Below are 13,395 nucleotides of genomic sequence, written 5' to 3'. Positions count from 1 at the left end.
GCCAGCCCAGGCAACTTGGCAAGACCTCATCTCTACAAAAAATCAAAAATTAGCCGGGCATGGTAGCACATACTTGTAGCCCCAGCTACTTGGAAGGCTGAGGCGAAAGGCTCGCTGGAGCCCAGGAGGTTGATGCTGAGGTGGTTGTGAGTGTGCCACTGCCCTCCAGCCTGGTGACAGAGTGAGATTCCAACTCAAAAAAAAAAAAAAATACATACAAGGTAGGTTACAAAACAAGTCTCGAAAATTTAAGACTGAAATCATACCAAGTATCTATTCCAACCTCAACAGAATGAAAATGAAAACCAACAAAAGGAAAAGAGAAAAATCCACACATGAAGAAATTAAACAGCTTACTCTTAAACAACCAATGGGACAAAGAAAAAAATCACAAGGAAATTCAAAAGTTATCTGGAGACAAATAAAAACAAAACAAGTCATTAACTTACGGAATGCAGCAAAATCAGTACTAAAGGGAAGTTTATAGTAGCTAAAGGTTACATTTTAAAAGAAGGATCTCAAATCAACAAAAAGACCAAATTAAACCAATTATTAGTAGAAGAAAGAAAATAATAAATATTAGAGCAGAAATAAATGAAATAGAGAATAAAAGACAACAGGAAAAAGAAAATCAATGAAATCTAGAGTTTTTTTTAAGATGAACAAAATTGAGAAACCCATACATAGACTAAGGAAAAAAAGAGAGAAGACTAAAATAGCTAAAATCAGAAATGAAAAGAGGGAGCATTACAACTAATGCCGAAAATATAAAAGAACACTATTAAAAATTATACATCAACAAATTGGATAACCTAGAAGGAATGGATATATTCCTAAAAATATATACCTACCAAAAGTGAGTCACGAAAAATTAAAACTGTATGACCTATAACCAGTAAAGGAAGATTAGGCACAGGGTATCAAAAACTTCCCAACTAAGAAAAGCCCAGAACCTGATGATTTCACTGGTGAATTACACCAAACATTTAAAGAAGAATTAATAATAATCTTCCTCAAATTCTTATACAGAAATGAAGAGGAATAAATACTTCAAATTCATTCAGAGTAAGATCAACAATACCCTGATACCCAAACCAGACAAAGACATGACAGGCAAGAAAACAAGAAAAAACTACAAATCAAAAAAAATTTTTTTAATTTTTTGAAAAGAAAAATTTGTAAAGAAAAAACTACAAACCAGTATCCCTGATGAATACTGATGCAAAAATTCTCAACAAAATACTCAAAACAAATTCAATTGCACATTAAAGGGATTATATACCATGACCAAGTGGGATTCATTCCTAGAATGCAAGGTTTGTTCAATATATGAAAACTAATCAATGTAATCCACATTAACAGAATGGAGGAGGGAAAATAGCAAATAATTGTATCTCATTGATGCACAAAAGCATCTGACAAAACTCAACACTATTTCATTATGAAAACATTAAACAAGCTTGGAAAAGAAACTACTTTAACATAATAAAAGCCATATATGAAATGCCTATAGGTAACACTATACTCAACAGTGAAATACTGAAAGCTTTTCTTCCAAATCAGGAACAAGGCAAGGATGCACACGTTCACCCTTTTTTTTTTTTTGAGTTGGAGTCTCACTCTGTCACCCAGACTGGAGTGCAGTGGCCGCTCCCGGCCACCGCAGCCTCGACCTGCTGGGCTTCAGCGATCCTTCCGCTTCAGCCTTCCAAGTAGCTGGAACTACAGGCGCACACTATCACGCCCAGCTCATTTTTGATTTATTGTAGAGATGAAGTCTCGCCAAGTTGCCCAGGCGGGTCTCGAACCTGCCAGCTCAGGCAATCCACTCACCTCAGCCTCCCAAAGCGCTGGGATTACAGGCTGAGCCACCGAGCCCAGCACTTTCACCATTTCTATTCAACACAGTAGTGGAAGTCCTAGCAAGAACAACTAGTCAAGAAAAAGAAATTAGTGCATTCAAATTAGAAAGGCAGAAAATGACCTCTGTTCTCAGATTATGTAAACTTATGTGACAGGGGACCCCAAAAAACCAAAACAAAACAACAATGAAATTATCTTTTGGAGGGCACGCCCCTTGAATTACACTCTTCCCTCGCTAGGTAAGTGTTCGAGGAACCCATCAGCAGCATGTACCAGCTAGTATTGTTCTGAGAGGCTGTGTTTAGCTTCAGTGAATTTTTTCTAGAGATCCTTTCAACATGTTTGCCCATTTCATGATGGGTGATTTATGAGTGCACCTGCCAACACTGTGCTGAATGTTCAGCAGTTTTTGACTAAAAATGGCCTAACTCCTGTGCTTCACCTCTCTATTCACCAGATCTTGCCCTGAGCGACTTTTTTTGTTTGTCTGTTTTCCTAAATGAAAAAAGTTCTCAAAGGGAAATGTTTGCCCAAGTGAAAGAGGTGTAACAAAAAAGAGCAGAAGCACTAAAAGGCATCAAAATTGAAAGTTCAAAAACTGTTTTGAGCAGTGAAAAAAGTGTCTCAATAGGTGCACTGTATCAAACGGAGAGTACTCTGAAGGTGATTGAGTTTAAACACAAAAGAATAAATACACAAATTTTTATAAATAAATCACCAGTCTTCGGGTCCCTCCTCATATGTAGAAACCCCTAAGTTTCCACACACAAAAAGAATCAATTGTTAAAACTGATAAGTAGTTTCAGCAAATTTGTAGGATAAAAAAACATGCAAAAATCAGTCATGTTTCTATACACTAACAATGAGCAATTGGAAAGAAAATTTTTTATTTTTTTTGAGTTGGAGTCTCACTGTCTGTCACCCAGGCTGGAGTGCAGTGGCGCGCTAACAGCCACAGCAGCCTCAACCTATGGGGTTCGGGATCCTTCTGCCTCAGTCTTCCAAGTTGCTGGAACTACAGGCATGCACCACCATACACGCCTAATTTATTTTTTTTATTTATTGTAGACATGAGGTCTCACCAAGTTGCCCTGGCTGGTTTCAAACCCGTGGGCTCAGGCAATCCTCTCACCTTGGCCTCCCAAAGTGCTGGGATTATAGTCATATGCTTATTTTGTATGTCTTCTTTGGTGAATTGTCAATTCAAGTCCTTTGCCTATTTTAAAATTGGGTCATTTGTTTTTTGTTGTTGAGTATGAGTTCCTTATATATTTTGGGTAATTAAGCCCTTATCAGGTATATATTTGCAAATATTTTCTCTCATTCTGTAAATTGGATTGTTTCTTTTGATGTACAGAAGTTTTGGAGTTTGATATCTGATTTGTTGATTTTTGCTTTTGTTGCATGTGCTTTTGATGTCATAATCAAGAAAGCATACCTAAACTCATTGTCCTGAAACTTTCCCCTATGTTTTCTTCTACGAGTTCTACAGTTCTAGATCTTATTTTTTGATTTTTATGTATTTTGAGTTCATATTTGTGCATGGCGTAAAATAAGGATTCAGCTTTATACTTTTGCATGTCAATATCAGGTTTTCCTACACTACTTGTTTAAGAGTCTGTTATTTCTCCATTATATAGTAATTGGCATACTTGTTGAAAAACATTTGACCATATAAGCACAGGTTTATTTCTGTGCTGTTTTGTGCCTTTGATTTATGTCTGTCTTTATGTCAGTATCACTACCGCCTTGATTATTGCCTTTTTAGTATGTTTTGAAACCAAGAAGTGTGATGTCTCCAACTGTTGTTCTTTTATTTTATTTATTTATTTATTTTTTTGAGTTGGAGTCTCACTCTGTCGCCCAGACTGGAGTGCAATGGCCGACCACCGCAGCCTCAACCTGCTGGGCTCCGGCGATCCTTCCGCCTCAGCCTTCCAAGTAGCTGGAACTACAGGCGTGCGCTACCACGCCCGGCTAATTTTTTTGATTTATTGTAGAGATGAGGTCTCACCTGCCCAGGAGGGCAATCCACTCACCTCAGTCTCCCAAAGGCGCGGGATTACAGGCTGAGTAACCGAGTCCGGCTTCTTTTATTATTATTATTATTATTATTATAAAGATGTGGGGTACTTGTTGTTCTTTTTCAAGTTTGTTTTGGCTTTTTGGAACCCTGAGATTCCATATGAATTTAAGGATGAGTTTTTCTATTTTTGCTAAAAATGCCATTGGGAATCTGACAGATTGCAGTGAGTCTGTACAGTAAGTTCCCTACATACAAACCTTCAAGTTGCAAACTTTCAGATGCAAATGTGCATTTGCATGTCCAGTCACATAAGTTAGTTCATGTGTCTGGTGTACATTGTCATGTGTGTGCATCCTCTACAAGTGGTCGTGCTTTTGTGTAATTTACAGTACTGTATAGAGTACAATATCTTTATTTCAAGCCCAGAAGGTCTGGAACCAAGTGTAAAAGCAGTGGTGATGGAGCTGGTAACTGCTAAGAAGTATCATGTGCTAACAGTGGAAACAAAAGTGAAAATAACAGGGAGAGCTGAGCAAGGTAAAAAGATGGTAGTTGTCGCTTGTTCTTATGACATGAATTGTTCAACTGATAGTGTGGTTCTAAAGAACAAGCACAAGATCAAGGAACATGTGAAGTTTGTTGTGCCAATGATGTCAACAGTAATATCGAAGAAGCAAGGAAAAGTGATAGAGAAGATGGTGAAACTGCTCAGTGTGTGGATGCAAAATCAGCATCAGTGTCGAGTCCCGCTTAGCTTAATGCTGATTCAAGAGAAAGCTAAAAACCTTTATGAAGACTTGAAGAAAAAACATGGTGAAAACTCAGAAGGCGTATCTTTTAATGCTAGTCATGGCTGGTTTCACCGGTACAAGGCTAGAACCAACCTTCACGATATAAAAGTAAGCGGCAATGCAGCGAGTGCAGACAGAGTAGCTGCCTGGGAATTTCCTTAAATGCTTCTGGAAATTATTGATGAAGACACGTGTTTACCCAAGCAGGTTTTTTTTTTTTTGAGTGGAGTCTCACTCTGTCGCCCAGGCTGGAGTACACGGCCACCATGGCCTCGATCTGCTGGGCTCAGGCGATCCGCCTCTGTCTTCCAAGTAGCTGAACCACAGGCACATGCCACTATGCCTGGCTAATTTTTTTATTTATTGTAGAGATGTGATCTCGCCAAGTTGCCCAGGCTGGTCTCGAACCTGCGGGCTCAGGCAATTCTCTCACCTTGGCCTCCTAGAGTGATGAGATCCAAGAAGATTTTAATATGGATGAGACAGTACTGTACTAAAAGAGGATACCACACCAAAGTTACATCAGTAAGGAGGAAAAGTTGATGTCAGCCTATAAAGCAGCAAAGGATAGGGAAACGCTGTTGTTTGGTCTGTTATTTGGTAGAAATGTTTCTGGCGATATGAAGCTAAAACCTCTCTCAGTTCTTCAGAGAACCCAAGAGCCCTTAAAAACATAACCAAGGACTCTTCCTGTTGTGTGCAAGAGTAACCCCAAAGCCTGGGTTACATAGGCCATTTTCCAGGACTCTTTAACCACTTTATCCTGGAGATAAAGGAATATTGCTTGGAGAAGGACATGGCACTCAACATTCGTTTGCTGTTCAACAGTGCTCTGGGCCATCCTCCTCTCTCCAGTCATGGGCAACTTCATCCCAACATCAAAGTAGTACATCTGCCACCAAATACTACGTCACTCATTCCACCTATGGACCAGGGAGTTTTAGCGACTTTCAAGAAATACTGTTTATGTCACACTTTTCGTCAGGATGTAAAGGCAAGTGATGATTCAGGAACAACTTTACAACAATTTTGGAAGGGCTATAACAACTACAAGGCTATAAAAAAAATTGACTTTGTTTGGCATGAGGTTATGGCTGTCACTATAAATGGGGTTTGGAAGAATTTTTGCCTGCAGTTCACGATTTTCGCGGGTTTGAGAAGGTGACTGAGGAATCCAAAGAAATCTTCAGCAGCTTCATTAGTCCCAGAGAGAAGCTGAAGCTAGACCTGCTGGAGGACGACTTCACTGAACTCCTTGATGTACAACATGAAGAGCTTACTGATGGAGACCTGATAGAACTGGAGGCCCAGAGAAAGGGGCAAGAGAAAGAGGAAGAAGAAAATAACTGAAGAACCAAAGAGATTCGCAATGCAGGAAACGGCAAGGGGATTTTCCTTATTTGAAGAGGTACTGTTTTTGAGGCATAGGACTCAAATATAGACCAATATGTGAAAGTTGCAGCAGCCGTTCAGAATGCAATCCAGTGCTACCATTTCATCTATAATGAGAAAAAAACAGAGAGCCCAGCACAATGGCTCATGGCTATAATCCCAGCAGTTTGGAAGGTGCAGGCAAGAGGATTGCCTGAGTCCAGAAGTTCGAGACCAGCCTGGGCAACTCTACAATACATTTAAAAATATATATATTAGCTGGGTCTGGTGGCACATGCCTGTGGTTCCAGTTACTTGGAAGGCTGAGGCAGAAGGATCACTGAGCCTAGCAGGTCCAGGCTGCAGTGGCTGTGAGCATGCCACTACCCTCCAGCCTGGGCAACAGAGTGAGATTCCAACTCAAAAAAAACTCATATAAAGAAAAGATGTTCAATATCATTAATCATCAGAGAAATGCAAATCAAAATCACAAGAGATCTCACATCCATTAGGGTCCTATCAAAAAACCCTAAAAAATAACAAGTATTGGCAAGAATGTAGAGAAATTGGCACTCTTGGTGCACTGCTGGCTGGAATATAAAATGCTGCAGCCATTATAAAAAACAGAATGACAGGGCCTCAAAAAATTAAAAATAAAATTAGTATATAATCCAGCAATCCCAATTCATATGTGCAAAAGAATTCAAAGCCAGATCTCGAAAAGATATTTGCCGATCACAGCAGCATTATTCACAATATCCAAGAGGTGGAAGCAACCCAACTGTCCATCAGTGAATGAATAAAGGAATGTGGTACATAGAGAGAGGGTGCCAAAAAAAGGTAGACACATTTTAAGAAAATAAAAAACTGTACTAAAATTGCAATACTCAATATATACCAATAACAAATGAATACAAGTCACATTTGACTTCTGCAATCACAAGAAGTGCTAAAAGTGGTTACCATCAGCATCCAGACAATTCTGATTACAGCGAACTACTGGAGGTCTTGTTGCTGGGCAAGACCTCCTGAATCTTCTCTTGTGCATATCACACAGTACTATATGTCTCAAACTTATCATGAATGTGTGCAGTTGTTAGGTGTGTTGGAGGTTCTGTTGCATACTCACACCTCCATTATCGCACTTCCACCAAGTTCTCAAATTTCAAATACCACTTCAAATTGGTCTTGAACTCCTCAAATGACAACCATGCTTCTGCCATTTCTTTAATTGTCCCGTCTGTCGCATGATGACACTAGCATTCATTTGATTAACACCATCTTTGAGCAAACATCATACTACACACTGATACTATAATTCAATCCAACTTCAAAAAGTAACACATAGATAACATCTCTTAAAATGTGTTTTTTGGCAACCTCAGTATTACAGCGGAATGTTATGCAGTCTTAAAAAAGGATATTCTCATCACATGCTACAATATGGATGAAACTTGAGGGCAGTATGCTAATTATGCTAATGAAATAAGTCATTATGCTAATGAAATAAGTCAATCATAAAAGGGCAAATACTGTGTGACTCCACTGATATAAAGTATCTAAAGTAGTCAAAAGCAGCAAATCAGAAAGTGGAAAAGTGGTTGTCAAGGTCTAGGGGAGAGGGGAGACGAAATTAGTATTTAATATAAAGTTTCAGTTTTCAAAATAAAAAGTTCTAGAGACCAAGATTGTAAATACAATTGTTATATGCTTTTTACCACAATAAAAAAATAAATATCAAAGGAAAAAACACATACAACAGTCAGGAATTGGGTTTTCTCACTTTCCTGAAAGGTCTAAGAAAGCTGAAAACAGGCCGGGCTTGGTGGCTCAGCCTGTAATCCCAGCACTTTGGGAGGATAAGGCAAGTGGATTGCCTGAGCGTGAGGGTTTGAGACCTCATCTCTACAATAAACCAAAAAATTAGCCAGGCGTGGTAGAATAATTCAAAAAAAAAGAAAGCTGAAAACACATATGAAACAACAGTTTTTCAGATATTAGACATCAGAAAAAAGAATGTAAATAAACGGGATAACCCATTTCAGGGGCTCCCTCTGTTTCTAGAGAGCTTCGTTGCTTAATAAACTCCTTCTTTCTTAAAGGAAAAAAAAGAAAGGAAATAAACAAGGAGAGCAACTTAATGCCTGGATAGAGTACAGGCCCCCCTGCCCAACGAAAGGGTACCCAGGCAGAATCTGGTGGTCTTCCAGAGTTGAGGAGGCCGAGCTAGAAATTCAAAGAAGCCAAGCAAGATAGTTAGAGATCATAGAGCAGAATACTGGAAAGATACTGCAAAAAGAGAGGACATCCTCAAGTATCCAGATGCCTAATAATTAGGACAACCCTGCGTGGAAACTATACAAGGCGATAATGGAGTCACCCAAAAAGATAAAAGGGAATATTGCCCTAGTCTCACACAGTGCCTGAAATAGTGCCCGTTCCCTTCAGACAGAGCAGAAAGTCTCCTAATTCAGTTAACCCTAGCTAAAAAGGAGTCTTGCCTTATTAGGGAGGGGAAATAACCCTGACCTACATGCTATTTAAAAGACAGACTCCAACGGGGAATGTGAGAGAGGAGTGAGACCTTGACAAAGTGGCACCAGGAAACTTTAGGGGGTGATAATTATATCATCTTGTTTGTGATGACGGCTTGCCAAGTGTATACATACGTCAAAAGTCATCAAATTATATACTTTAAATATGTGTACTTCATTGCATGTCAATTTTGCCTCAATAAATCTGCTTTTAGCACCTTCAATAATAATGAAACAAGCCAATTACAAAATAGACAGAAGCTTTGAAGAGGCACTTTAGCAACTCTATATGAATGACAAATAAGCATATGAAAAGATGCTCAGAATGATTTGTCAATAGGAAAGGGCAAATTAGAGCTATAAGAACGGCTAAAATACAAATGAAATCTATAGAATTACTTCTGTAAGAAATATGTCCAGATCATAGTTATATTTTTGGTTTCTTTTGTGACTATAAGAAAATATTATATCAAATATTTTAATATTATAAGTAAATAAAAGTATCCCATGTAAGGTATTTTTATAACATGTTGACATGATAGGTGTTTGAGCAAACTATTGAACCCTTGAAATGATTATGGTAACAAAACACTACATAATAGAAAATTCCAATTATAACTACAAAGATTATTTTCACAAATATTATTTTTAAAATCACATTTTTACTTTTTTTCTCTGAAATAAAGTCATCTTTTTATTTCAAAAAAAAAAAAAGAATGGCTAAAATATAAGATTAACCATATCAAGTGTTGGTGAACAAGTAGAGGAACTGAAACTCTCATACATTCATATGGGAAGATAAAATAATACACCTACTGTAAAACAGTTTCACCATTTCTTAAAATGTCAAACATACACCTACTACATGATCCAGTCATTCCACTCCTAAGTATTTATCCAAACAAATGAAAGCATATGTCCCCACAAGAGTTTGTATACAAATATCTGTATTTGTAATAGCCAAAAAGTGGGGAGGGGGGAAGGGGGAAATGTCTATCAACTTGTGATGAATCATTACATTAGATCCATACAAGGGAATAGACTGAACTAATAATACATGCAACATGGATGAATCGCAAAATAATTATGCTGAGTGAAAAATTTCAGCAAAAAGAGTACATGCTACATGATTTCATTTATATAAAATTTGATGGGAGGAGGGGTGGGATTGGCAGTTGAGGGTAACTGCTAGGGGAGTGAGGGGCACACCTCATCAGTAAGGGTCCCTGCATAATCAATGTTTGTATACCTAACCCTGAACTGTACCCCACATCTTTAAAATAAAATTTAAAAAATAAGTAGGTAAATAAAATAAAATTGGAGAATATACAAACTACCTTGTAAGTGACCTAAAGCAGATCAAATCATTGCCTGGGCACAGGCGAAGGAAAAAAAGAGAAGCACAAGGGGGCGCACAAAGAAACTTTTGAAAGTGAAGGATATTCACTATGTTGACTGTGGTTATAATTTCATGGGTGTATACTGATATCAAATCTGTTCAAATTATACGTTTCAAATGTGATTTATTATATGTCAATTATACTTTGATAAATTTGGAAAAAATTCAAAATATGCAAAGAATAAACACAAAAAAGTGTAAAATCTCAAATTAAGAAAGTTAGGATGATAATAAAAGAACACCATCATTTAGAACCAAAAGAGTAAAGGCACAAATCTTTCAACAATTGCTAATTTACTATAGCATCTATCTACAACTGGTAATTCAATGCATAAACAATGCTTTCAATACTTCACTAGACGTGCCTTATGAAACAAACATAGCAAAAAGTCATCTGGATTACTGGACAGACTGAAACACACAATTTGTATCTGCCAAACTTCTATAATCAAACACAATTTCTACTGAAATATCTACTGAAATATAATGGGGCCAGAACTAAGTAAACACTGAAAATTAATCTAATTTTACAGACTTAATCACAGAGTTTCTTCGCAAAGATAGTTCAATTCTACATCACTCCTGTAATCCAAGTATTTGGCAATGAAGTTTAGGTGGTTCTTTCCCCAATCACTTAACTCTGGGATTGACCTAATAAGTAGAATGCAGCAGATATCACAGTTTGCCAGTTCTGTCCTTTGGCCTCAAGAGACCTTTCATGTTTCTGTTCTTTTTTTTAAGAACCTTGCCACTGTCATGAGAACAAGCCCATTCTAATCTATCATAGGGTGAAAGGGCATCCCAGATGTCCCATCCTATCCTGGATCAGCCTATAGTCAGGCAAGTGAGAACTCAGTCAAGAAAAGCAGAGCTACTTTCCTGACCTGCTTTTAAATGCAAACTCATAAATGAATCCAGCCAAAACCACTGCCTTGCTGACTCAAACACTTGCTCTAGTAATAGATTTTTACTGCATTAAACCACTAAGTTTCAGGGCAATCCGTTACACAGCAATAGCTAATTGATACAGCAACTATATCTTAACAATTACATAATAAATTTTTCTTAGCCCCAGAAGGCATTATTTTAGATTAACATTTGATTTAGGTCTATCGAATTTTAAAGTCAAGGAGGGGGAAAAAGGGATTAAAAGAACTTTTATTCTTTTGTTGGCAGTAACTCCACAAAACATTTTATCACAAGTTTTGTTTTTTTTTTTTTGAGTTGGAGTCTCACTCTTGTCACCCAGGCTGGAGTGCAATGGCATGCTCACAGCCACCATAGCCTCGACCAGCTGGGCTTAAATGATTCTTCTGCCTCCGCCTTCCAAGTAGCTGGAACTACAGACACATGACACCACGCCCAGCTAGTTTGTGTGTGATTTATTGTAGAGACTGAGGTCTCACCAAGTTGCTTAGGCTGGTCTCGAACCCCCAGGGCTCAGGTAATCCTTTCACCTCGGCCTCCCAAAGTGCTGTGATTACAGACAAGTTTATTCAAATTCACAGATATATAAACTAGTAAAATCATTTTTGTTAAGTAATGTCACCAGCCAATTACATTGTGAAATTTTATTCCTAGACAGCTTTACTGGATTCAACTATACAGTGAAATTTTTCAAGATACCCCCAAATCTGGAAAAACTGTTATACAGCCATCTTCTATCTCGAACATTCCCTCTATTTTTGTTAACAGCACCCTGATTTTCCTTTAAGGGAGCATTCTTACTGAACTATTACAGTGGCGCCAAACCTAGGTAACTAGAAGGAGGGATAAACAAGTGACCCTCACAGAATAGGAGTACCCTGTCCTCCGAACCACAGTAATTTGTTAATGAACGGGGTCATAACCCAGAGTAGGAGATTCAGAATCTTTCTCAGGATATCTGCATAAACTACTGGGAAAGTGTCACTCTCTTCAGCAGAAACAACAGCTGTGAGAATGATGTAGGTCAGAACAGCCAGTGGCCATCTTTGTCACTTCACTGAGAGAACATGTTTGGGAATGAAGTTACCGGAAAAAATCTAAGCCAAAAAAAACAGAGACATCACCCTATTGATATCATATATACCCATCAACCCAAATATGCCTGAAATAATCGCAATAACAAAAAATAGATCATATTTAACCCTCCCACTGAGCTGTATTAGAGAAACTGAATAAAATATTAAAAATCACTGACTTGAGGGCATCAGAAAGAAACATGACAATAAAAGATGACCAGAGAAAGATTTGAGAAAAGATGGAAAACTACAGATATGAACCCAACATTTGAGGATGCTTTTGCCTTAGGACTGATTGCCAATACAGATGAGACAGCTCGGAAACTGATCAGTATTTCTGACATAGAGCTAGGAGTACCAAGGGGAAGGGGAGTCCAAGGTTCAGATATATTTCAAACTCAGAGATGTATAAACTGAGCAAAATCATTTTTGTAAGTAATGTCGAGATGATTCCATGTGTATACCATATCAAATCTGTTCAAATTGTCCATTGTAAACATGCGGTTTATTATATGTTAATTATATTTCAACAAATCTGTTAAAAATATGCTTTGAAGCCGGGCTCGGTGGCTCAGCCTGTAATCCCAGCACTTTGGGAGGCTGAGGTGAGTGGATTGCCTGAACCCGTGGGTTCGAGACCAGCCTGGGCAACTTGGTGAGACCTCATCTCTACAATAAAATTTTTAAAAATTAGCTGGGCGTGGTAGCGCGCGCCTGTAGTTCCAGCTACTTGAAAGGCTGAAGCGAAGGGATTGCCGGCGCCCAGCAGGTCGAGGCTGCGGTGGCCGGGAGCAGCCACTGCACTCCAGTCTGGGTGACAGAGTGAGACTCCAACTCAAAAAAACAAAACAAAACAAAAAATATGCTTTGAAAAACTCCAACATATTCCTGAGAATCTATGCACATGCCCAAGAAAGACGTGAACAAGTCCTAGGTGCTCATCTGTGGCTAACCTTGAGGCTTTACACAAGCAGGAAGTGATGGGTAAGGCAGAGTTGTAAACTTCCTAGCTCAGTGTTGAAGGCATGCCCCAACATACACAGAACTTCAACAAAGACTGGAGATTTATTGATCCCAAGTATTTAAGGAAACATGTGTCCGATCATTAGCTGACCAATAAGCTAACTGAGCAGAGAGATTTCAGTGGCCACACGTGACAGAGAATACAGATTTAATAGAATTAGTTGAGAAAAATCACTAAAACAAATAGCAATGGGGCTGCAGGCAAAGGGGAATATGATTATCAAAGCTGTCACATTACTTTAAATGCACATTTTTCAACAAAAAAATTATATGACTGTTTTTATAAATCAAGAAAGTATGAGCCGGGCTCGGTGGCTCAGCCTGTAATCCTGCGCCTTTGGGAGGCTGAGGAGAGTGGACTGCCTGAGCCCGCGGGGTCGAGACC

General features: G+C 38.5%; 1 protein-coding gene across 1 annotated transcript in view; it reads right to left on the bottom strand.

Moving 5' to 3' along the window:
* The window catches only part of ZNF644 (zinc finger protein 644), a 104,972-nt gene that overhangs the window by 73,396 nt on the left and 18,181 nt on the right, over nucleotides 1–13,395 (bottom strand). The gene's annotated exons all lie outside the window — the stretch shown is intronic.

The sequence above is a fragment of the Carlito syrichta genome, unplaced genomic scaffold (assembly GCF_000164805.1).
Source record: "Carlito syrichta isolate Samal-C Ts95f unplaced genomic scaffold, Tarsius_syrichta-2.0.1 Scaffold303292, whole genome shotgun sequence".
Classification (NCBI taxonomy): domain Eukaryota; kingdom Metazoa; phylum Chordata; class Mammalia; order Primates; family Tarsiidae; genus Carlito; species Carlito syrichta.
The sequence above is the reverse complement of the archived record's forward strand: the minus strand, read 5'-3'. Positions and strand labels throughout refer to the sequence as shown.